Raw genomic sequence first — 23,428 nt, forward strand, 5'->3', positions numbered from 1 at the left:
GTAGCCCAGTCTGGCCACTATACCCTGTAGATGCAGTGCTGAGGATAGAGGTCAGGGCCTCAGCTATGCTTAGCATTCACTCCATTGAGCTACATCCTGACTCCATTTCAATAATTGATTTTATTTCTTTCTGAGACAGGTTCCCTCTATAGAACCTTGACTAGCCTGGTACTTACTATGTAGGCCAGGCTGGCCTGGAACTCACAGAGATCTACCTGTCTCTGCTTCTCAAGTGCTGAGATTAAAAGCACGTGCCAGGATACATGGCCCAAGAATTGAATTTAAAACATGTGAATGTTTCTATTACTATAAAATGAGCCGGGCACTGGTGGTGCATGCCTTTAATAACAGCACTTGGGAGGCAGAGGCAGCCAGATTTGTGACTTCAAAGCCAGCCTGGACTTCACGGTGAGCTCCAGGACAGCCAGGGCTACACAGAGAAGCCTGTCTTGGGAAGAGAAACCTGTCTCGGAAAAAAAAAATGTATCAAATGAGCATCCTTTCCCTACCTCTGAGTTTTCAAGGCCATTTAAAAATTTGTTTTATTACTATTTGTGTGTGTGTTTGTTTTCTTTGTGCATGCATGTGCACATGTGTGTATGCATGTACTATGGTACATTAAAGTAAGAGGACAACTTTCAGGAGTAGGTTCTCTCCTTCTACCATGTGAGTTCTGACTTGGAACTCGGGGCGTCAGGTCTGTGCAGCAAGTATCTTTATCTCTGGGCAGTCTCTACAGGGCTATTTATTTTCTTAAGGCAAAACATAGAAACATTAAGCAGGGAGAGGAGACCCAGCCTTAGAGTTCTGGTGTGACAACCATGAGAAGCAGCAGTACATGTTATCCAAGCTCAATCAGTGAATGGTTCCAGCTCAGGACCATTCTCTACCTCACATAATAGGTCCCACATAACAGCTCAGTAAGCCCCATTAAGTACTGAGTAGCTTTCTATTCCAGTGTTTCAAACTCCTTCCATAATTCTTCCCAAAACACGGGGCCAACTCTTAACACTACCCTACTTCTGGTACCAATTTCAGTTTCTATCTTAGTTACTTTTCTGTTAGTGTGATAAAACACTAACCAAAAACAATGTGAGGACAGAGTGTTTATTCAGCTTACAGTTTATGGGCCATCTGGAAGTGAAGTCAGGTAACCAACCCAAGGCAGGAACCTGAGGATTTGTGGACTGCTTCCTGGCTTGCTGCCCCTGGGTTGTTCAGTTTGCTTTTTTATATCCTCCAGCATCACATCAATTGAAATCAAGCACATGCTCAATGGTCTTGCTTATAGGCAGTCTGATAGAGGCATTTTTTCTGTTGAAGTTCCCTCTTCTCTAGAAGACTCTAGCTTGTGTCAAGTAGACAAAAAACAAACACTGCAGACAGGGATTCTGTCACACATCTTGCAATAATAATAAATGTATAAAAATGTATTTTTATAGAGCCATCGATTAGTAGGGACTTAGTGAGCTGTCCTGTGGGAACTTGGAAGGGAATATTGAGAGCAATGCAGACAATGGAGACCTGGCTTTTGGGTTTCAGAGGGATATTTGAGAATCCCTTGAAGATTCTATCAGGGTAGTTTGTATGATATATTTGATTTATGAATCTGTGGGTCTTGTCAATTGGATTGGATAATTTTGGTGTGATTAATAAGAAACCAGTACTACTAAACTGAAACCTTTGCTTTATTGGGAAAATAGAGAACTGATCAAAAGTAGCTGGAACTGAGAAATTAGTGGTGATTAAGAGGAGACCATCATTGTTGAGGTGAGGTTTGGGAGTGTTTCCTTAGAGTATGCACACTAAAGCTGTTGTTCAGGGGGAGCCAAGCCCATAGGCCATGCTGGTAGCCAAACTTGGTAATGTATCAGATTATCACACATGTAACTGTTTTTGAAGACACAGTGGGGTCATGGAGAACAGCTGAAGCTTGGCACTCTGAGAGGCCAGCAGAGGTCATCAGTGAAAGTGCAGCCTCAGCTGTGGTGGGAACCCAAGACTGATGGAGCCATGAAGGGAGGCTGAGGCTTGGCTCCATATGTCAGGGTCATGGTCCCTGAAGAGAGACCAGGAAGCTATGTGAATGTGCAGCTTTTGGAGCCCCCAGCAGATGGAGATGTCAGGATGGTGAGGCCACTGCCCGTGAGAGCAGAGGCTGTAGAGTGGAGCTGGCCTGAGCCTATAAGTTGAGTTGAATTTTGTGTGTTAGAAATGTCAGAACCCAACAGGCATGGTGGCGCATGCCTTTAATCCCAGCACTCAGGAGGCAGAGGCAGTTGGATTTCTGAGTTCTCCGCCAGCCTGGTCTACATAGTGAGTTCCAGGACAGCCAGGGCTATAGAGAAACCCTGTGTTGAAAATCCAATAAAACAAACAAAAAAAAAAAAAAGAAAAGAAAAGAAAAGAAAAGAAAAAGAAATGTGAGAACCCAAGAAGTGGAGTTGCATAGGATTTCTGGAGCCCAGATCATGAGTGCCAAGTCCTGGGGACTGAGTTATTTGCATGTTTGGAGTTTAGCTTTACTTTTTTCAGACTGTGATTATGCCCTGGGTCATAATCACAGTAAGTAAGCCAGTAAGTGTCATTTCTCCATAGTCTCTACTTCACTTCTTCCCCCAAGTTCCTTCCTTGAGTCCTCTCTACCTGTTCTTCAACATTAACTTTCACTTCAAAAGTACACTCTCATCTGAGTCATCTGAATGTTGTCATCATAGGAGAATCCCTTGTAGGGACAAAAAGGAAGTGTTCCTTGCTGTGAGCACTCTGGAGTGTCAAATGGGAAACCAGGGCCATGACTGCTTGTGGGAAGAAGACAGTGCAGTAGTTACTTTGCTATTGCCATGGACATACACTGACAAGATGAGTAATTGTACATTTACAGTTAAAATAAATGTCTAAGAACAGGCAGAGATGGATGAAAAGGTGGATGGATGACCCGTCCAGCAGGTCCAGTTACTCAAGGGTCTCGAAGGGACCTTCTCCTAAGAACCAAATGGGGGGAGAGAGAGACAGACAGCAAGTGCAAGGAACGACACGTAAACAGTCTGAGAAGCATCAAGGTGTCGCTGTATTCAGAAAGGCTCAAGGCTTAAATGCACAAGCAAAAGGGGAAGTACTTTTCAGCAGGAGGGGTGAGGCAGTAGAAATGCACAAACAAAAGGGGAAGTACAAGTACTTCTCAGCAGGAGGGGTCGGGCAGTGGAAATTTTTCTTTTGGCAGCTACACAGGGAAGCAGGAACTTGGTGTTATTAGGGTGTGGTCAGGACTTCTGGCGGTGACTTAGGGCTGGAACATTCTGTGGTTGTTCTCGGAAAGGTGCGTCGGTGACCCGCTTTTGACCCCCTTTTATTCTCGGGGGGGGGGAGCCCAATTCAGAGATCAGGACAATAGCGTTGTCTTAATAGCTCCCTATGTCTCCCTCATTCTAATATTTTTATAAAGACATATTGTATAATAAATTTGTAACCACGTTTTTAACAACCGCCTAAACGTCTGTTTGCTCACTGGGTCATTCTCTAAAACCACGAAGGACACAAGGACAAGTTATGAGGCTTGAATTAACGGTCCCAGTCTGTTGGGTATAACCTGGGCTAGTCAGGGGATTTAGGAACAAAGCAAGTTTCGTCGGTAGAGGTAGAGATCTGATCCCCAGTGTGCAAATATTAGGAGCCATGTACAGGATTGACTCTCAGGCCCACAGATTTTTTACCCAGAGTAACCCTGACCTGCTCCCGTGCTGTTTTTCATGGGGGAAGGACCCTAGGGCACTCAACCTTCATGCAATCAGACATGCCTCTCAGAGACTGTCTAACAGCTTCCAGACTATTCTCTATGCAGTGTTTAGCCTACAACTCTCACGGGCGACGGCTTCAAGTTCCAATTTTTTCAATGTGTCTAGCCTTGGATGACTGTTTAGTTTCCAATGTGGCGAGAATGTATATTACCATGTTAGAAGCACAGACTACAGCAATCTATAAACGATTCGTGGCATGAGACTGATGGCTGAATTTAGGGGGAGGGGAAAGATCTTACTTAAGCATTTTATGGAAATTGAGTCTCTTTCCCTGAGACGAGGGTGATGAAGCAGTATCCATGTCTGACTCTTCTCCAGTAACCTGCTTGTTATCGCCAAAGTTCAGCGGATGGTAATGAACTGAAACAGATGTGCTTGAAAGAGATGAATCAATTTGAGATTTAACAAATCGGGTCAATTTCTGAAATGCCCAAGGACCAAAGGAAATCAATAATAGGAGTCCCAATAGGGACCCCAAAAGGGAGGGCAACAAGGTCAAAAGCCAGGGGGAGGTTGAAAAGCAATTTTGGTACCATGACTCTTGTTGTTCTCTCTGTGTCTTTCTTTTTTCTAAGCTGGCAGTAACCTTGGCAATGCTATCTTTAACTAATCAAGTTTTATCAACATATACGCAGCATTCTTCCTTAAGTGCAGCGCATAAGCCTCCTTGTTGTAGAAAGAGCAAATCTAATCCCCTTCTATTTTGAAGGGCAACTTCTGAAAGGGAGACCAAGGAATCAGTAAGATCATCTAGGTCCCTTTTTATATTCTCTATATCTTGGCGAATAGCCTCATTGAGCAGATGGTAATTGCACACATTCTGTTGAGATGACACAAGGGCCGAGATTCCGGTCTCAGTCCCAGCAGCACCCAGGCCAAGAAGGACCGCAAGAGTCACCGCCGAGATAGGCTCTCTTTTGTGGTGGGATGGCAAGGAGGCACCTCGGTCCCAAAACTTCAGTAAGTCATCTGACTCATGAATACTAAAATTTGGAAAAAGCTGAACCGAGACACAATAATCTCTATTATTTATAAAATCTTGTATAATAATGTACTGTGTGAGGTCCATGGAACCTGCCAAAAAGGTATCATTTGGGGCAAGAAGATAAAAATAACTATTTTTATTAACCTTAAACGTATTATTGCAAAATTAGCAAGGGCCATGGCGGAAGCATGCCTGGGACCAACACACAACTCCCTACCCCAGAGAGTTCTTTCAAGGTAAGCTGAACTGACTGGAAGGGAAGCTGGTTGGCATCTGAAAGCAGGGTAAAATTTCCAAATAAGGCTATGCCCTCATAAAAGGGCGGGGAAGCAGAAAAGCACATCCAACAATCTTCAAATTCTGACTCATTATCTCTTTGTGTCTTATCCAACAAGGCTAAAACAGAAGCATTCAATATAGACCACAGTAAATCAGTGGGAAAGGGGGGCCCCCCCGCTCACCTTCGTCCAGGCCCATCGAGGCCTCAGTTCATCCAGGTCTGCGTGCTGGGCCACGGGCGGGCCTCTCGTCCTGTGCCGGCGATGGCAGAGTGTTCATGCTCAGACCTGCCGCTTCAGGCTGCAGAAGCCCTGAAGGCCCAGTCTTGGCCTTCAGGTGGCCGCCATTCTTCCCACCACACCACACTCGCTGCCACTTTCGAGACGTCCTCGAAGGCCTGGCTGGGGATCCTCCATGGGCTCAGACCTGGACAGCAGGGTGCCGGTGGATTCGGGGAGGCCGCCGCCACGCAGGCGCATCTTTGACAGGGCAAGAGTCGCTGCGGAATGGCTGTGTGGCCTAGCTGGTGGCTGCCTCGAGGGTGAGGGCTCCTGGTGTCCACAGGGTAGGGACCCTCGGGCTCACCCTGCATAGGCTGAGGCCGTGAGGGGCCTGGGGCGAAGAAGGCCACACTCCTGAGCTCGCTGTGCTCTCTGCTGGAACCCTGCACAATCTCCCGTGGGGGCTAGGGGGTTGTCTACAGTTGTCATCAGGGGAAGACAGGCCCAGCAGAGGGGCCCTCTGGCCGTTTCCCTGGACCGAAGGTAGTGGGTGGCCATTGATATCAGTCTTAGATCGGCAATCTCATGCCCAATGGCGGCCTCTCTTGCTTAGGGCAAAGACAGGGGAGGGGGGACTTTTGTTGGGTAGCAGGCATGGTTGAGACTAGGGTGCTCTGTCTTTGTGTAGGGCATCCTCTAGCAAAATGTCCAGGTTGGTTGCATCTATAGCAAGTTTTTTCTCCTTTATTTAGTTGTAAGGCAGCCTCAATAGCCAGGTTGATAGACTTAGAAACTTGTTGGGAAAACACATCTACCTCATTACAAAGCTTGATCATACCATTTATATCTAAACTTTTGGTTTTACCTCTCAGGGCAGCCCTACATGCCGAATTGGCATTTTCAAGAGCAAGTTGTCAGACTAACAGACCCTCAGCTTCCTCAGGTCCCAAAATTCTCTCAGCTGCTTCCTGCAATCTGGCAACGAACGAACTGCGCATAGGACTCTTGGGGCCCTTGTATAATCTTGGTTAGGGGCATAGTTAGTGCCCCTGCAGCAGGGACATCTCGCCAAGCTCCCAGGGCCACCTGTGCCATCTGGGCAAGGACACCAGGGGAGAGCCCTAATTGTTTTTAGTCTGCAGCAAAATTGCCTTTACCACAGATTTTATCAGTAGTCCAGGAGGCTGTCTTACTAGTAGGATTCTTTCTATGTTTTGCATCCAAATTTTCTCCTCTGTCCACAAACTCTGACTTCCAAGTTAAATATTGGCCTCTGGTGAGGACAGACTGAACAACTTTATTCCATTCATTGGGTATCAAGTAGCCTTCTCCTGCTAAACCTTCTAATATGGATACTGTGAATGGGGCATTAACCCCATAATTTTTGACTGCTTTTACATGTCTTAGTTTTAGCTTTTTGTAGACTGGTTGGCTGTTGGTGTCCAACCCTTCATTGGGGGACATGCCACCCTCATCAGAATCAGTGTTTGCTTGATCCTCCTCCTCATCACTCTCTGGTTCCCCCTGATCTTTTTTGGAGGAGCCAGTGGGGGGGGTTCTCATGACCTGGAGCAGCCTGATGGGCTCGAGATCGGGTGAGGACAGGGAAGGTCAATTTTTCATTCCCTTGTTTCTGAGAGGGATCTTTGCGGCCAGTTTGACGGGTTTTTTGAGATAGGACCTTGAAGGTTCCCCATGAGGGCTCTTTGTAGACTCTGAGTCTCTAGACTGAGGTCTTGTAGCTTCTTTTGAAGCCCTAGAACATCTTTGAGATTGGTGTTCTGAGTCTGAAGTTCTCTTTTAGTTTGAAGTAATCGCTGAACGGACGAAGGTGCCAGCGATACAGGCCAAGGATTAGGCTGAGGATTAGGGGGAAAGGGGTGCAAATAAGGAGGAGTGTGGAAATTGAAGGGCTTAATGGTAAGATAGGCACCAGGCCTGGGACCATAGTGGTCTTGTTCATATTTAATGGCTTCCTCATCTAATTTTGCCTCCGAGGCAGGATCAAGGGGTTCATCTGACAACTCCTTATACAAAATGGGGTAAATCCTTTTTGGTCTAACAGGGGGTCGAGCAGTAGCCCCTTTTCTAGAATCTAATGTAATTTAGGGAGAAAGAGGGGAAGGCAGGGAGTCCTTAGGGACCGGGGCATCGATAATCAATGACGGCCGAGACTGAAGATTTGCTGGCAGTTCAGTTTCGCTTTTGCAAGACAGTGATTGGGAGTTTTCTAAAAAATCTTCAGTAAGGGCTAGGAGGCGAGCGCCCTCTCCGCCCTTTTCTGCCTGCTCAAGGAGGTCTCTGATGATTCCCCAATAACTAAAAATATGACTCAGGAACACTTTCTCCTTGTTTTATCAAAGCATTGATACCTTTGCCTACTTTATTCCAAGTTAAAGGGTGGATTTCAGGACCATTCAATATCAGCCATGGACATCTCTCGTCAACAAAACAAAAAAATTTTATTAAATCCTTTTTCTTAATTCTTATTCCTCTCTCCTAAAGAGATCCCTTCATCTCTTGAATAAAAACTGTCTCTTTGGACAGAACATTCCCCATGATGAATGGGACAACAATTTTATGCCCAGGCTTACCTCTCAACATCCTCGACACTGGAGCAAAGTGGCTGGGAACCGTCTCACTGTCTATGAGGTACCTCTTGAATCTGTTGTCTGGAGGGTGGTTGTAAGTCGTGCTACACATTAGGCACCACTTGACCCGTCCAGCAGGTCCAGTTATTCGAGGGTCTCGAGGGGACCTTCTCCTAAGTACTAAATGGGGGGAGAGAGAGAGACAGACACCAAGTGCAAGGAAAAACACATAAACAGTCTGAGAAGCATCAAGGTGTGGCTGTATTCAGAAAGGCTCAAGGCTTAAATGCACAAGCAAAAGGGGAAGTACAAGTACTTCTCAGCAGGAGGGGTGGGGCAGTGGAAATGCACAACTAAAAGGGGAAGTACAAGTATTTCTTAGCAGGAGGTGTTGGGCAGTGGAAATTTTTCTTTTGGCAGCTACACAGGGAAGCAGGAACTTGGTGGTATCAGGGTGTGGTCAGGACATCTGGCGCTGATGTAGGGTTGGAAAGTTCTGTGGTTGTTCTCAAAACGGTGTGTAGGTGGCCCGCTTTTGACCCCCTTTTATTCTCGGGGGGGGGAGAGGCCCAATGCAGAGATCAGGACAATAGAGTTGTCTTAATAGCTCCCAACAGATGGAGAAATGGCTGGGGAGATTAATGGAGAGGTGACTGGGATGTTCAGTGCTCAAAGGCAGCTGTCCATGTTCTTTCATCTGAGGAGGTGGTTCTCAAACTGTGGGTATGACCCCCAATAAGATATCCTGCCTACCAGATACTTGCATCAAGATTTATAATATAAGCTGGGCGTGGTGACACACGCCTTTAATCCCATCACTCTGGAGGCAGAGGCAGGCGATTTCTGAGTTCCAGGCCAGCCTGGTCTACAAAGTTAGTTCCAGTACAGCCAGGGCTATACAAAGAAACCCTGTCTCGAAAAACCAACAACAACAACAAAAAAAAAGATTCATAACATAGCAAAATAACAGTTATGAAGTAGCAACAATGTCATTTGATGGTGGGGGTCAAGACAATGTAAGGAGATGCATCAAAGGGTAGCAGCATTGAGAACCACCGCTCTAAGATGAAGTTGCTGCTACTGTATAATACTATTTACACCGTGGGTTTACTGCCTGCAGATGCATACATGGACTTAGATTCACAAGCACGAGGATGTAAAGTGTCTCAGAATAAGAAGAGGCCTTTGGTGAGCCCCATGCTTGGCTCTCAGGAGCTGAGTGACAGTAGTCTGGAGAACAGGCCATTTGCTAGAGGAACCAGGGCCTGTCTGCCACAGCATCCCAGGGGAACAGCAAGCTGTTGTCATTACATACCCTTTGCATGGATGTTTTCTCTTACTTCACAGGACTCTTGATCCATGCTACAGAACAGGAAATTGAAATCCAAGCACTTTTTGTCTCTTTGTGTTATCAGGAAAGGAACACATGGCCTCACGTGCAATATGCAAGTACACTACCCTCGAGCTATAACCTCGTGCTCATTTTTATTTATCTTGAGACAAACAAGACAAATATGGCTCAATATGTCGCCTAGACAGGTCTTGAACTTGCAATCCTGATGCATCAGCCTCCTGTGTAGTTTGGCATAACAAGCATACCCTAGACTGGGGAAATGCCAGAATGTGAAGTGTTTTGCTCCAGAGCACAGGTATATGTGGTTGGCAGGGATTCCTAGGATCTTTGGTTAATTTTAGATTTTATCCTTTTGCTGGGCTCTCCTAATCTGCAGAGATGAAAGCAGACAGGCCCCAGAAATTGTGCAGTGTCTCATCAATACCAATAGATTCTCCAGGCTTCATCTTTTTCTTTTTGCTTGAGGCAGTCACACTCTGCAGCCAGGTTAGGCTGGTGTGGACTTCCTCATGTAGCCTAGGCTGGCCTTGAACTTGTGACAATGTTTCTGCTTCAGGTTCCCAAGTGTTGAGTCTGCAGGTACAAGTCACTGAGTCTGGCAGCCATGTCACTGCTGGCTGTTAAAGGGCCTTAGTTACCTTTCTATTACTGTGCTTATTCCTATGACCAAGACAACTTATAGAGGGTTAGAAGCTATGCTCGTAGAGTGAAGGGATGGCAAAGGCCACTGAGGCAGATGCTGGATCACATCTTGATTTTGCAAGTAAGAGGCACAGAAGGAACACTGGGAATGGCAGGAGTCTTCTGAAGCTTAAAGCCCACCCCCATAACAAATCTCATCCAACAAATCCACACCTCCTAATCCTTCCCAAGCAGTTCCATCAACTGGAGCCCCAGGATTTAAATATAGGAGACTATAGGGGCCACTCTCATTCAATCCACCATACTAGGATTGACTGCAGCTATATCTTCAAATAGAGGTGATTCCAGGAGTCCCTTTTTCATCAGGACTTGTTCATTGAGATATTTGTGCCCAGGCTTTCTGGCTACTGAATAGTTTGAAAATCACACTGGTTTGCCTAACAACAAATCCCCAACAAACTGCATTTTTCAAGAGGGATCCAGGGACATTAACAAAAACTGAGTCCAAGGCTGGATTATTTGCTCTTAAGATTAGATTTAGCCAGAACAGACTGGGTAACCTGCAGTGAGAAATCTTGTTGCCCCCAGACCACTTAGCCATTGGGCCAGTAATTTCTGAGAACAGAACTCTCCTTACAATGGCTGTATAGCTCCCAGGATTCAGACACCAGTGAGACAGTCCCTTCCCCAGGGATTTCACAGTCTGATGGAGACAGACAAGGGACCAAGGAAAACATAAGGAAGCAAGAAATGAAAGATTCTATAGTAGGCTGGGTGAGCTTCAGAGGGCATGGACCATGGTGAGGATGAAGGAGCGAAGATTAGGGAGGCTGGAAGATCCAGCAAGGTTCAATAGGGAAGATGCTTATGCCAAATACACAGCACATATTATAGTTCTTTGGTCCTTGGATGAAATATGAAAGACTGAAGGAGTCAATGGGCATCCCCAGAACTTCAGGGCACTCTCTAGGAGATTCCTGGGATCCTGGCTCAGCCTCCATCCAGGTCACTTTTGCTGGTTACTGCCCTGCTCCCTCCATCTCCCATCCTACTGATAACAGTTTGTCCTTTAGAATGTGTCACCTCAGCTCTAAGGGGCAGAGATAGGGACATTCCATAGCTCTGTTGCCTTGGATGAACACAGTGCCTGGAAGGCAATGGCCTCACTGTGCTCTGCAGTGTTGTGAACAAATGTGTAAGTAAGAGAAAGAATGAGCAAGTGGGTCAGAGAATGGAAGGTGCAGTAAGTCATGCACAGACGCTTGTGTTATTGTCCTGATGGTTTTAGGGAGATGAGATCACACATTGTCCTGGTTAGGACACCATGACTAAAAGCAACTTGGGGAGGAAAGGGTTTGTTTGGCTTACACTTGCAAATGTAGTTAGTTCATCATCAGAGGAAGTCAGGACAGGAACTCAAACTGAGCTGGACCCTGGAGGCTGGGCCTGATGCAGCAGCCATGAAAGAATGCTGCTTTCTTGTTTGTTTCTCATGGCTTCCTCAGCCTGTTCTTATAGAAACCAAGAACACCAGTTCCGGGAAAGCTACCACTCATAATGGGCTGGGCCCTTCTCTATCAATCATTAATTAAGAAACTGCCTTACAGATGGAGGCATTTTCTCAATGGAGGTATGACTCCATCCCTGAGATGACTCTACCTTGTGTCAAGTTGACATAAAGTAACCAGCATACACATGAACTTGGGGAGAAGAGAATGAGTTCCAATTGCTGAGAACAGGAGGAAGAACTTGGGTGTTTTTGGTGGTGGTAGTGGTGTTGGTGGTGGTGGTGGTGGTGGTGGTGGTGGTGGTGGTGGTGGTAGTGGTGTTGGTGGTGGTGGTGTTGGTGGTGGTGGTAGTAGAGGCAGTCAGGACAACATACTCTTGAGAACAGCATGTAACCTCTGTTCTGGGCTTCTTCTGTATCAGATAAGGGACCGTGCTTTTCATGAAACCCTGAAACAGTGTCTGATCACAAGGTCAGTGAGGAAAGCGGGCATCCAACTTGTGCTCTTGACCTCTGGGCTCTCACCGCTGATACACAATCGTGTGGAGTATGGAATGGGTGTCCAGGGAACCCTCAACTGGAAGCCTGCTTGAGATACATAGGGTGACAGTATCAGAGGCCCAGGGAACAGTCTGAATTTTATTCTATCTCCTCTCATTCCATCTGCCTTAGGTGTCTTTATTAGTCCTGGGGACTGAGTGGAGAGTTGTCCCCCAAAAGAGTGGAGACCATCATGAGAGCATGATGCTCCAACAGTGAGCTAGCCTGGGGAAACACATTGTGTCTTTTTGTTTTGTTTTTTGTTTTGTTGTTGTTGTTGTTGTTGTTTTTTTTTTTGAGACAGGTTTTCTCTGTATAGTCCTGGCTGTCCTGGAACTCACTTTGTAGACCAGGCTGGCCTCGAACTCAGAAATCAGCTTGCCTCTGCCTCTGCCTCCCAAGTGCTGGGATTAAAGGCCTGTGCCACCACTGCCCAGCTTAACACATTGTGTCTTACCCAGTGAGCTAGCCTGGGGAAACACATTGTGTCTGTCTTTCTTCCCTGACAGAACAAGCAGGCTGCCCATGACTGCTTCCCTGCCAGACAACATCTGTGAGAAAAGGATGGTGAGAATTCTGATGTCACCTCTGTAATGCTCTGTCAGGACAAGCCCTGCTCTCAGGTGCCTGTGGGAATCTCTGGGGCATGTTTTCAGATCTTAAAAGATTTTATGCACACACACACAGTTGAAGGTGAATCACCTGGGAAGTCACAGACTGAGTTGTCTTTGTTCCTGCTAAGTGACTCATGGGTGCCCTTTAAAAGGAACAAAATAGACATGTTTTGATGGGGAAAACACATGAAGAATGCATCTGGTTTTTTTCTCAAACAGCCATCAGCCCATCTAATTTAGGCCAATGAGGGGAAACACACCCAAAGCTCCCAGTTGACCTTCCCCATGAGGATCTTGTGTCCTGGTCCTGGGCCCAGAGTGGGGGTGGGAGGTAAAGAGCCTGGCCCTGGTGGCAAAGGGAAACAGCTTTCCCAGGGCTGTTTAGAAAAGATGCTGTGTCTACAGTCTGCTGTGCTTGTAGGCGAATCACTTTCTGTAGCAGGATAATAGATAATCCTGAGTCCCCTTATGGAACATTTACTATATGTACAACACAGTTCTGTGTGTTGCACAACCAAGTTTCCTAGCCTCCCAAAGGAAGAACCAGGGCTCAGAAAGAGTTAGAGACTTGCCAGGGTCACATAGAGGATGTTTCTGTGGGGACAACCAGGCAGCAAGATGCAGTGTCTCTCTAGAGTAGCAGGTCTCAACCTGTGGTTCAGGTCATAACCCATTTGGCAAACCTCTATCTCCAAAAATATTTACACGAAAATTTGCAACAGTAGAAAAAATTAGTTATGAAATAGCAACAAATATAGTTGGAGGCACCACCATCTAAGGAACTGTATTTAAAGGATGAACTATATTTACGGATGGCAGCATTAGGAAGGTTGAGAGCGACTGCTCTAGACTGTACCTGATGGATAAAAATTTACTTAGATTTTATTTATTTTTTGTGGATGGGTGACTTGTTTGTATGTATGGCTTTGCTCCACTCAAATGTCTGCTGACCACTGGAGTCAGAAGAAAGCATAGGAGCCCCTGGACCTGGAGTTACAGATGGTTGTGAGGGGCAATGCAGGTGCTAGGAATTGAACCCAGGTTCTCTGAAAGAACAGCTAGTGTTCCTGACTGCTGTGCCTTCTTTCCAGCCCTTCAGTTAAAGATTTTAATGTAGAAGGTGGATGATACTGTTATTGGAGGAGACAATCAGTAAACATGAGCTGATCTGGATAGTGGTATGTCCTAAACATCTGCCTCCAGGTCTTAACTGATTCACTCAGGCTTCGAGAGCTCTGTGTGCAATGGTTGGGTGGAGAAGGAGAGGAAGGAGCCAAGGTTTCTATGGGCCTCCAGCCCATCCTGATCTGTTGTTATGAGAACTGCCTGAATGTACAGTGATGGTAAATGTGTCCCTCCTATACACACAGCCAATAGGAATCCATCAGCTTTGAACCACAGTACTCCATGCCAAGCACAGACTAATGTCTGTCAACCTTTTTTCATCAACTTGTCCTGGGTTTCCATGGGGTTTCCAGGAAATTTGGCTGGTTTGTATCAACCTCTTTTAATGGGGGAAATCCCATGTTGACAAAGGGGAAGCCACAACATATCACAGTGAAGGAGCAGGAAGCAGCTCTCTGATTTCTGGCCCCAAGTGTAAGTTATCCAGGGCAGCCCTGGTCCTGAAGCTCTCTCCTTGATTGCTTAACAGGAAGGAAATGATATCCACATGGAGGAGGGGTTTCTTGTAAATGACTTTCTCTGGGTGGGCATTCTTGACCGCTTTACCTCCTCTCTTTGTTGGGAGTGTTTCCCTCTCTCCTTACCCTATCTAGGGATGTCCTATAGAAAGTCCTTAACACCTACTGAAGGGCCACCCAAAGAGACAGCAGTAGGCTGCCCTGCAATGCCCATATGTAGTGATGGCATAAAAGTCAGAGCTCAGAACCATCAGTGCCACACCTCCTATTATTCTGCCTCTTCATTCCCCTATGACTGTGTGCAACTCCTATGCCTTGCCTCAGGAAGGCAGGCATGTGGTACCCTCAGTGACTCCCCTGTCAGCACTCCTAGTGGACAGGTAGGCATTAAAGTCAATCAACATATGTTTCTGTAATTAAGTCCCTTAGAATAGGACTTTGATCTCTCAGAACAGAAAGAGCCCTGACTAATACAGAGGGATTTTAGACAGTATGTGGAATGCTGAGCATTGTGAACAGGTAGGAAGAGGAGACCCCTGGGAGGTGTTGGAGCCTAAAGGGACATCCTCATATGTGTTCTGTCACCCAGAGCATCTCCTAGGTGCTCCAATGAGTGTGTTCTTATGTTGTGTCCCTGTTCCAAGTATGGTCCTTTCTAGGAACACCATCTAATCCTCAATTGTTAATTGCTGATCATGTATAAGACACTGTGTGAAGTCCTTATCCAAATAAGGTTCTTACAGCAACACAGAGGCAAAACCTGTATTGTTAGAAAAATTAGACTGGTTGAACCATCTTCAGGAGTTCCAGAAGTCTGAACAGAGATATAAATTTCCCTTTGGATGACTCTGTGAGTCCAGCTGTGAGGCTGGAAGGTGACAGAATGGACAGGCAGGGTGGTCTGGTGCCTCACCAAGCTCCGGAAAAGACAGGAGAGACCCACTACAGAAGACAGGTGTGTGCTTGTGGCTGCTTGGGGACAGCTTGATTGGCGACTCTGTGAGCAGCAGTGTCATTACAGGAGAGGCTCATGACAAACACTGAGGATAATGGGCAGGTAGCTCTGTCACATGACCCTTGAGCTTCAGGTATGGAGGGATTTCTTACCTGTGGGCTGAATTGGGGCACAGTGTCTAGGCAGAGCTTGAGAACTGAAGGATGAGGTCAAGCCCAGCTTTGCTCTGTGACAATGAGTGTGTCACTTTGCCTTTCTGAACTGCAGAGGGCATATTAGTGCACACCCCCATTTTGTCTACCTACAGGTAAACCAGATAAAATCTTCTCACTCATTGCATACCATTTGCACATCTGTTACTAAGGTAGCAATAAAAAGGTACAAAATGTGTAAGCACATTTTTACAAAAACCTGAAAGTATAAGTAATATCAATTAGTGGACTGGAATGTGGGGACCATTCTGTTTTCTGGGATGACTACAAAGGCAGATGGAGTTTGGGGTCTAAGTGATGAAAATAACCTTGCAGGTCTAAGTTAGACCCTGGCCTGAGGATAGGGTGAGAGTTTGGACATGCTTTCCTTCCTGCATGCTGCTGCTGTCCCAAGGCAAACCTGTCACTCAGGAAGCATGGCATGTAAAACTTCATCTGTTCCATGAAAAGTCAATTATCTCTTCCCAGACATTGCCTTCCCTGGATGTTAGGTAGGAGCTATTAGCGTGCCTTTGACAAAGACCTTGCCATGTTTTAATTCTGTCTTTCTGGCTGGAGTGTCCCTGGCCCAGACCCCTCTGGGGACCCAAGTCTGGGATCTGCCAACTCTGTGGAAACTTCTCAAACTCACTTAGACCCCCAAAGTCTCTCCTGTGGGCTGTGGAGGGACCTCAGTGCCCTTGGCTCTTGTTACTCTCCTATGTGGCTTTTGTTAAATCATCTGTGATCAGAGCAGTTTATACAAAGAACTTTAACAGCAGGATTTGAAACAAATATCTCCCTGATGTGGTTAGAGCCCTGTGTTGGTTCCTTTTTTGCAGAACAACCTTGGACATCTTCACCTTGTGTCCATGACAATGGAGCAAGCTGGTTGCTGAGACTTATTTGAGATCACATTCTATTTCAGTCAGCTCAGGCAGGCAGTTTTGAATAGTCTCAGTGGGACTGATTGACCATCTAGCTTCTACAGAGAAATCTTTAATGCTCAAGCTAGGAAGAGGGGGTTTGGTGGGGGTGGCCAGGCTGCAAGGCCAGGCCTACTCCTGGCATTTTCTCTGGGAGAAGTAACATTTTGGTATTACTATCCTTCTTCTTGGTAGTTATCAAAATGGTAAGGAGGACTCTGAAGTGCTATCTCCAAGAGCAGGTAGGCTTCTGGCATGTTCCTCCCATGAACAGACCAAATACAGTTGTCTCTTCTCCCATCTGATTTAGGCAGCTTGTTTTTATTCCCTTGCCAAGGAAGGTGCACTGTGCACTGTGTAGCCAGCTTAGTTTGAAGCCTAAAAAGATATATTCCTTTAGCTTAGGTTATACCACCTCCATATGGACCCTGATCCTTAGAGTCTGGCTTATATAGAACATTCACAGAAGGACAACCAGACAGCAGGGAAGCTCCTGTGCTTACAGAAGGGCGAGCACCACTTTGAAGTGATGTTAGCTCACAGAGCCAGCTGACTCTTGTTTGTAAGGTGTGCACGGAGAGCCTATTTCTCAGATAGTTAAAACGGTGAAGTATGACAGAACACCTCCTTTCTGTAGTGGTTTGAAATAGAAATATTCCCTAGAGCAGTGCTTCTCAACCCTCCGGATGTGTGAACCTTTAATACATTTCTTCATGTTGTGGGGACCCCCAACCATAAAAGTATTTCGCTGCTAATTCATAACTGTAATTCTGCTACTTTATGAATCATAATGTAAATATCTTATATGTGATCTGTATGACATGGTCATATGACTCCCCACAAGGGGTCGCCACCCACAGGTTGAGAACCACTGCCCTATATGCTCAGGGATTTAAACAGCAATTCTCCAGTTGGTGGTGCTGTCAGAGGAAGTTCAGGAGGTATAGCTTTGCTGGAGCAAGCATAGCAATAGGAGTGGGCTTTCAGAGTTCATAAATGCTCCCCACTTCCACTTTTGCTCTTGTCCTCTTTCTGAATGGAGTTGAAGATCTGATCTTTCAACCTCCTCTTCCTCTGTTTGTGCCTGTCACTTGCTGTTGTGCCTTCCCGCCATGAGACTTGTATCCCACTGTAGCTATGAGCTAAAACGAACCCTGTCTTCCATGAGTTGTTTTGGGTGAGGGGTTTTGTTATAGCAACAGAAAAGCAAAGAACCCACTTTCCCTTTATATCATCGCACCGGATCTGCTTTCTAAGGAACTGATGGGGAAAAACACACAGAACATAGATTTTTTTTGCTTCTATGAGGCTTAGTGTGCCAGCTTAGTCTTATCATCTTGGAAATTCGTCCTTCTTACTCTATGGCTAGATATGCAAAGATAGGCCTTGGTTTCTCTCTGGAGAAACATAAGCAGCATCTACTCCCTCCTCCTAAGGCCCCAATGACAAACCAACATATGTTTCTACTGAGGATCATCCAGCAGAACCAATGAATTTACTGAGGTTACGTCCTGGTTAGTTTTTTCTCAGCTTGACACAAGCTGGAGTCAAACAGAAAGAACCACAATTGAGAAAATGCCTCCATCAGATTTACTATATGCAAATCTGCAGGGTTTTCTTAACTGATAATTGAGAGAGGACGACCCTGCCCACCAGGGATGGTGTTCCCCTAAGCTCGTGCTCTTGAACAGCATAAGAAAAGAGGTTGAGCAATCCATGGGAGCAAGCCAGTAAGCAGCATACTTCCATGGCTTCTTTTTCAGTTCCTGCTTCCAGGTCCCTGCTTTTAGCTCCTGCCCCGACTTTCTGTCATGATGGACTACAAGCTGTAAGATGAAATAAACCCTTTCCATCCCAAGTCACTTCCTTTAAAGGCAGTCTATCCCACCAATAGAAAAGAAACTAAGCAAACTATTTCCTTACAGTGTGCGGGTGAAGAGTTACAAGCAGGTACACGGGTGAACCCTAAGAAGGCACACAGGAAACTCTTCACACAGCACATCTGATACATCTGATCTAACTACATCCCCTCCACAGCCTTTGTGCTTTAGTAATCCCTAAACCCCAGAGTAAGTACCATTGGGCCGAATTGAAAATGCCTGCAAGGAGAAGCTGGAGTCTCACCTAAGGATCCAGGGACTCCTTTTCTGAGGGAAGGTCAGCATTCCACAGATTGCTTCTGATGATCTCTTGAGAGAATGCATGGTTGATGAGGGAGAATGCATGATAAAGATGATGTCTGTTTTGGTCAGAGGGCTGTGTTCTACAACAATGTTCACCTGCTAAAGGCCTTCTGGCCAGCATTCCAAACCCATGATTCCTGGTATTCAGCTTAGTCCTTGGGATCCAGCCCTCTGGGTTAGGGTCAGAGATCAGCTCCATTCACAGTAGCAGCAACAGGTGTGGGTCTGAAGGACCCAGGTCTATCTTCTGAAGGTTCCTTTCTACTTCTCATGCCAACTGTTCTTCATCTTTGAGTACAGCACTTTGGTAAGCCTGAAGACAGAGGTTTGGACATCAGTGTTTTAGCTCCAAAAATTTTTCTCATCCAGTAATCCCATCTTTTTTTCTTTCTGAGAACTTGTGTTTCAGACATGGAAAACTTAGCATTACTCTATACAAGAACTGATCCTTGTAAGCAGATGTTTATCATGAAGGAATAATCATCAGGCTGCATAGTATAATTATTTTATATATGCTAAACTCTATTCAAAAGATAACTATGAAATTATAAGATTGAAAGCAATCCCATCTACCAAGATCTTTTGAAAGCATAATCAATTTGAATGGTAGCAAACCCCATAGACATGAACACCATAGACCACACTAAAGCATCCATAACAGTAGAGAGCCTAGGGTAACAGGTTTCATGTAAAATGGATCCCTAATGACTAGGGAGTGTTTCCCAGGGGAGTCCTGGAATGTAATGTAGATACAAACTGTATTCTATATTTGTTTGTTTATAATAATAGGATCTCAATTTAACTATGGCTGACCTCCAACTTGCTGCAAGGAGGGAAATGGCCTTGAACTTTGATCTTGCCTCCACCCTCCAAGGGCTGTCATAACAGGCCTGTACCATCCCCACACCCACATTGTGCAGTGCTGGGACTTGAAGCCAGGACTGAGTGAGCTCTAACCTGGGGGTCAGTCAGACATACATTTATTCGCTGAACAGATCTTGAAAGAGTTAAGAGCCTGGATACCAAGCGCTCCCTCCACCATGAGCTTTACTGTTCTGACCACACTTCCTTTTACATCCACAGCTCCAGCTCCAGAGACACAGGCTCTGTGGTAAGCAGAGCTATAATAACTGACATGCTATAAAACTCCAAAGAATTAGGAAAAGCCCACAGTCTGCCTTTCTCCTCGCTGCCAAAGAATGTGCTTCGCATTTTATTGCCTAGGAAGATAAAATCGAACACTGAGTCTGATCTGGAGGTTGTTCTGCTAATTTGAATCCCTCCTACCTTATGTGTGCTTGGATGGCATAGGGCCCCTTCTTAGCCTCTTAAATTTTAGATCACTGGAGCAGAGGCTATGACTTTTCAAAGGTTAGTGCCAGGGATGGGGTTGGGGGTGGGGGCGCTAGCATAACTCAGTCCTTCCACTCTTCTGTTTTCAACACCTCCTAATGTTTGCAACCTTCCAGGGTGATAGAGCTTGAGAACCAGAGCTGCATGCAATCACTTGCTCTGTGATCTCATCCTCTTCTCTGCATCTCCAAATTCTGTCAGTGCCAAGAAGCTGCCTCACAAGTTGCCAATCTGGAAGGTTCTTCCTGGAGCCAGGGAGATGACTCAATGGTCAGTGAGAGATGACTCAGCAATTAAGATCTACTGCCCCTTCAGAACATCTGGGTTCATTTCCCAGCATTCCTAACTGGGGATCGCAACCAAGCTCTGGATTCTGGCTTCTATGGGAAAGTGCACTCATGAAAGTACCTGCGGGTGAGCACACACACACACACACACACACATACACACACACACACACACACACACACACACACACACACACACACACACACGCACACACACATAATAGAAAATTTTTAAAAAAATCAAAGTGCATAGTGGTATAAAATTTAATTCCAGCACTTTGGGAGGCAGAAGTAGGCAAAGTTCTGTGAGTTCGAGGCCACCCTAGTCTATATAGTGAGGTCCAGGATAGGACTTTCTATTGCAGGTCATTGGTATTTCCTGGCATGCCTCAGTTCTTAAAGGGAGAGGACCCACACTGAAACCCTACATTATGTCCTAAATTAAGCACACTTATTTAGCTTTGTAAGTAGCACAGTGGCGATTATAATAGATGCACTAAAAAGGCTTTGTGAGAATAAACTGTGCAGAGTCATTGCTAGGCACAAAAGTAATGCTGGGACCAGTAACATGGCTCAGTAGGTAACAGTGCCCACAGGCAAGTCTGACATCTTGAGTTCAATCCCTGGATCCCACAGTGGAAGGAGAAAACTTACTCTTGAAAATGGTCCTCAGATGGGGCTGGAGAGATGGCTCAGTGGTTAAGAGCAGAGACTACTCTTCCAGAGGTCCTGAGATCACTTCCTAGCAACAACATGGTGGCTCACAACCATCTGTAATTGGATCTGATGCACCCTTCTGATGTGTCTGAAGACAGCAACAGTGTACACATAAATAATAAATAGATAAAACTTTAAAAATAAAAAAAAATTTTGAAAAAAGAAAAGAATATGGTCCCCTGCATTTTGCATGCATAGTGTGGTACGTGTGTGATATAAACAATTAATAATGATAAAAGTGATAAAATAATAATTTTTAAAGTATTAAATAAAATAAAACTATTAGAAACGCGGTCCTTCATGAACATGTCGAGTGGATGAATGAAGAAATGAATGAAAGAATGACTGAATCTCAGTTTTTAAGGATTCATATATAGAAATGAGCTTACCATTTCAGCAAAGTTGTTAGGTGCATTCCGAGTTCGAGTCCCAACCTGCTTCTTCCTAAACTGATTAATCTCAACTAAAGACTGACAGGATTTAGTCACAAATTCAGTGAAGATTCTCATCCAAACACGCCTTCTGGTTTTCAAACCTCACAAGCTTTACTATGTCTAGTCCGCGGGGAGCTGTTTTCATCATGGGGAAGTGCTGGGTTTTAGGGACATAAAGCTGAAAGGATTATATACCTGATCTGCTGCAAACTCATCTAGTGACAAAGACAGACCTGTGAGTGGAAAGTGCTGTGTGTCACTCACTTTTACATCACTGTGACGAAATGAAAGAATCAATTTAGGAGCAAAGAGTTAGTTTTTGACCTATGGTTTCAGTCCATGGTTGCTTGGTCCTGTAGCTTTGGGCATCTAGCAACTTAGTGCCTCATGGTAGCAGCATGTAGCAGGTTTACCATGGCAGAGAACCAGGGAGGGGAAGGGGAGCAAGGTCCCAACAGTGCCTCAAAGGCATGCTCCCAATGACCTAACTTTCTTCCTCAGGCCACAACTAGAGGAGCAATTCTTCAAAACTTGGGTCTTTGGCAGACATTTCACATCTAAACTACCACATGCTACAACAGAACAAGGTACCATGGGAAATGTTGAAGATATGCTCAACATGGCAAGGGAAGAATGGAAGGAGTGCTCTTGAATTTTAAAGCTTGCAAGCTGAGTTTTGGACTGTGGGAATGAATTCATCAGGTAGACTGAAGTGAAAGACAGCCCTAGTGGATGAAAGGTTGGTTGGTTTCTGTTAAGCACAGAAGACCATGTGGTAATCTGGGTTCAAGGCATTCGTTTTGGTTTTTGTTTTCTCCAGACAGAGTCTCACTATGTAGTCCTGGCTGACCTGGAACTCACTATGGAGATCAGGCTGGCCTCAAACTCACAGAGATCTATCTGCCTCTGCCTCTCATGTGCTGGGATTCAAGACATGTACCACTATGCCTGGATTTCAAAATGTTCTTTCATTTCCAATCAGGGAGATACTTTGAAAATGCAAACCTTCTTGAAGTGCTTTGGTGACTTTCCATGAGCAGACAACAGGAGTTTGATCCTGTGACCTAAATCATGGGAAGATAGAGCAACCAATTCCTGCAATTTGCCCTCTGACCTCATGCTAGGGCAAATGCACACTCCCTTATATGTATGCTCCAGCCCCCACCCCTTCCCAAACACTAATTCTGTAATGATAAATAAAGCAGGAACTGGGGATGGAGAGATGGCTCAGTGGTTAAAAGCACTGACTGCTCTTCCAGGATTCCTGAGTTCAATTTCCAGCAACCACATGGTGGCTCCCAACCATCTGTAATGAGGTCTGAGGCTCTCTTCTAGTGTGTCTGAAGACAGCTACATTATACTCATATACATACAATAAATAGATACATCTTTAAAAAAATAAAGCAGGAACTGAATGAGGAAATGCCTGAGTCAATAGACTATGGTTCAATCTCTGGGTACAAGCAAGGTTGGAGGAGAAGTGAGGCAGCACAGTCAGGCATTCTGGGCCACGAAGGATCTCTTAGAGCATATGGAAGAATTTAGAGTTCATTCGTAGACTGTAGGGAGACCCTGGAAGATATTGAGCCACTTAAAACTACATTTGCTTTTTAGAAGGATCACTATGGGAAAGCGTCTGGCACCCAGTAAACAGGGTGATTGGAAAGTTGATTAACCCAGAGATGGGAAGATTTATTATAAAATAACACTTGCAGATGAGGAGAGACCTAAATGGATAAGGGCACAGTGGGAAATGAGGGCTCAGGACCACAGTGCTCATGGATAATAAACTGAAATATCCAATCCAATGGCATGTGGATTCGTTGCCAACTGATTGTCATTAGTTGAAGAGGAAGAGCCCAGAAAGTGGTGCTGAAGCTTCTGCTTAGATAATTAGAGGGAGAAGAACAAAGCCAGTGAACAGTGGGCAAGAGAAGCGTCCACTCCCTGTGGATTGGCAACCACTGTGACCTCCGTGAAAGTGAGCATGTTTTACTGCCCCAAGTAGTTCATCTGACAAGGGTCCTGTTGAAGTCAGGGCTACCATTACTGTGCTGAAACAGCATGACCAAAGCAACGTGGGGGAGAAAAGGGCTTATTTGGCTTAGGCTTCCACCTCACAGTTCATCATCAAAGGAAGTCAGAACAGGAACTTGAGCAGGGCAGAAACCTGGAGTGAGGAGCTGATGCAGAGGTCATGAAGGAGAGA

Source organism: Mus musculus, chromosome 12, assembly GCF_000001635.26.
Source record: "Mus musculus strain C57BL/6J chromosome 12, GRCm38.p6 C57BL/6J".
NCBI classification, from domain to species: domain Eukaryota; kingdom Metazoa; phylum Chordata; class Mammalia; order Rodentia; family Muridae; genus Mus; species Mus musculus.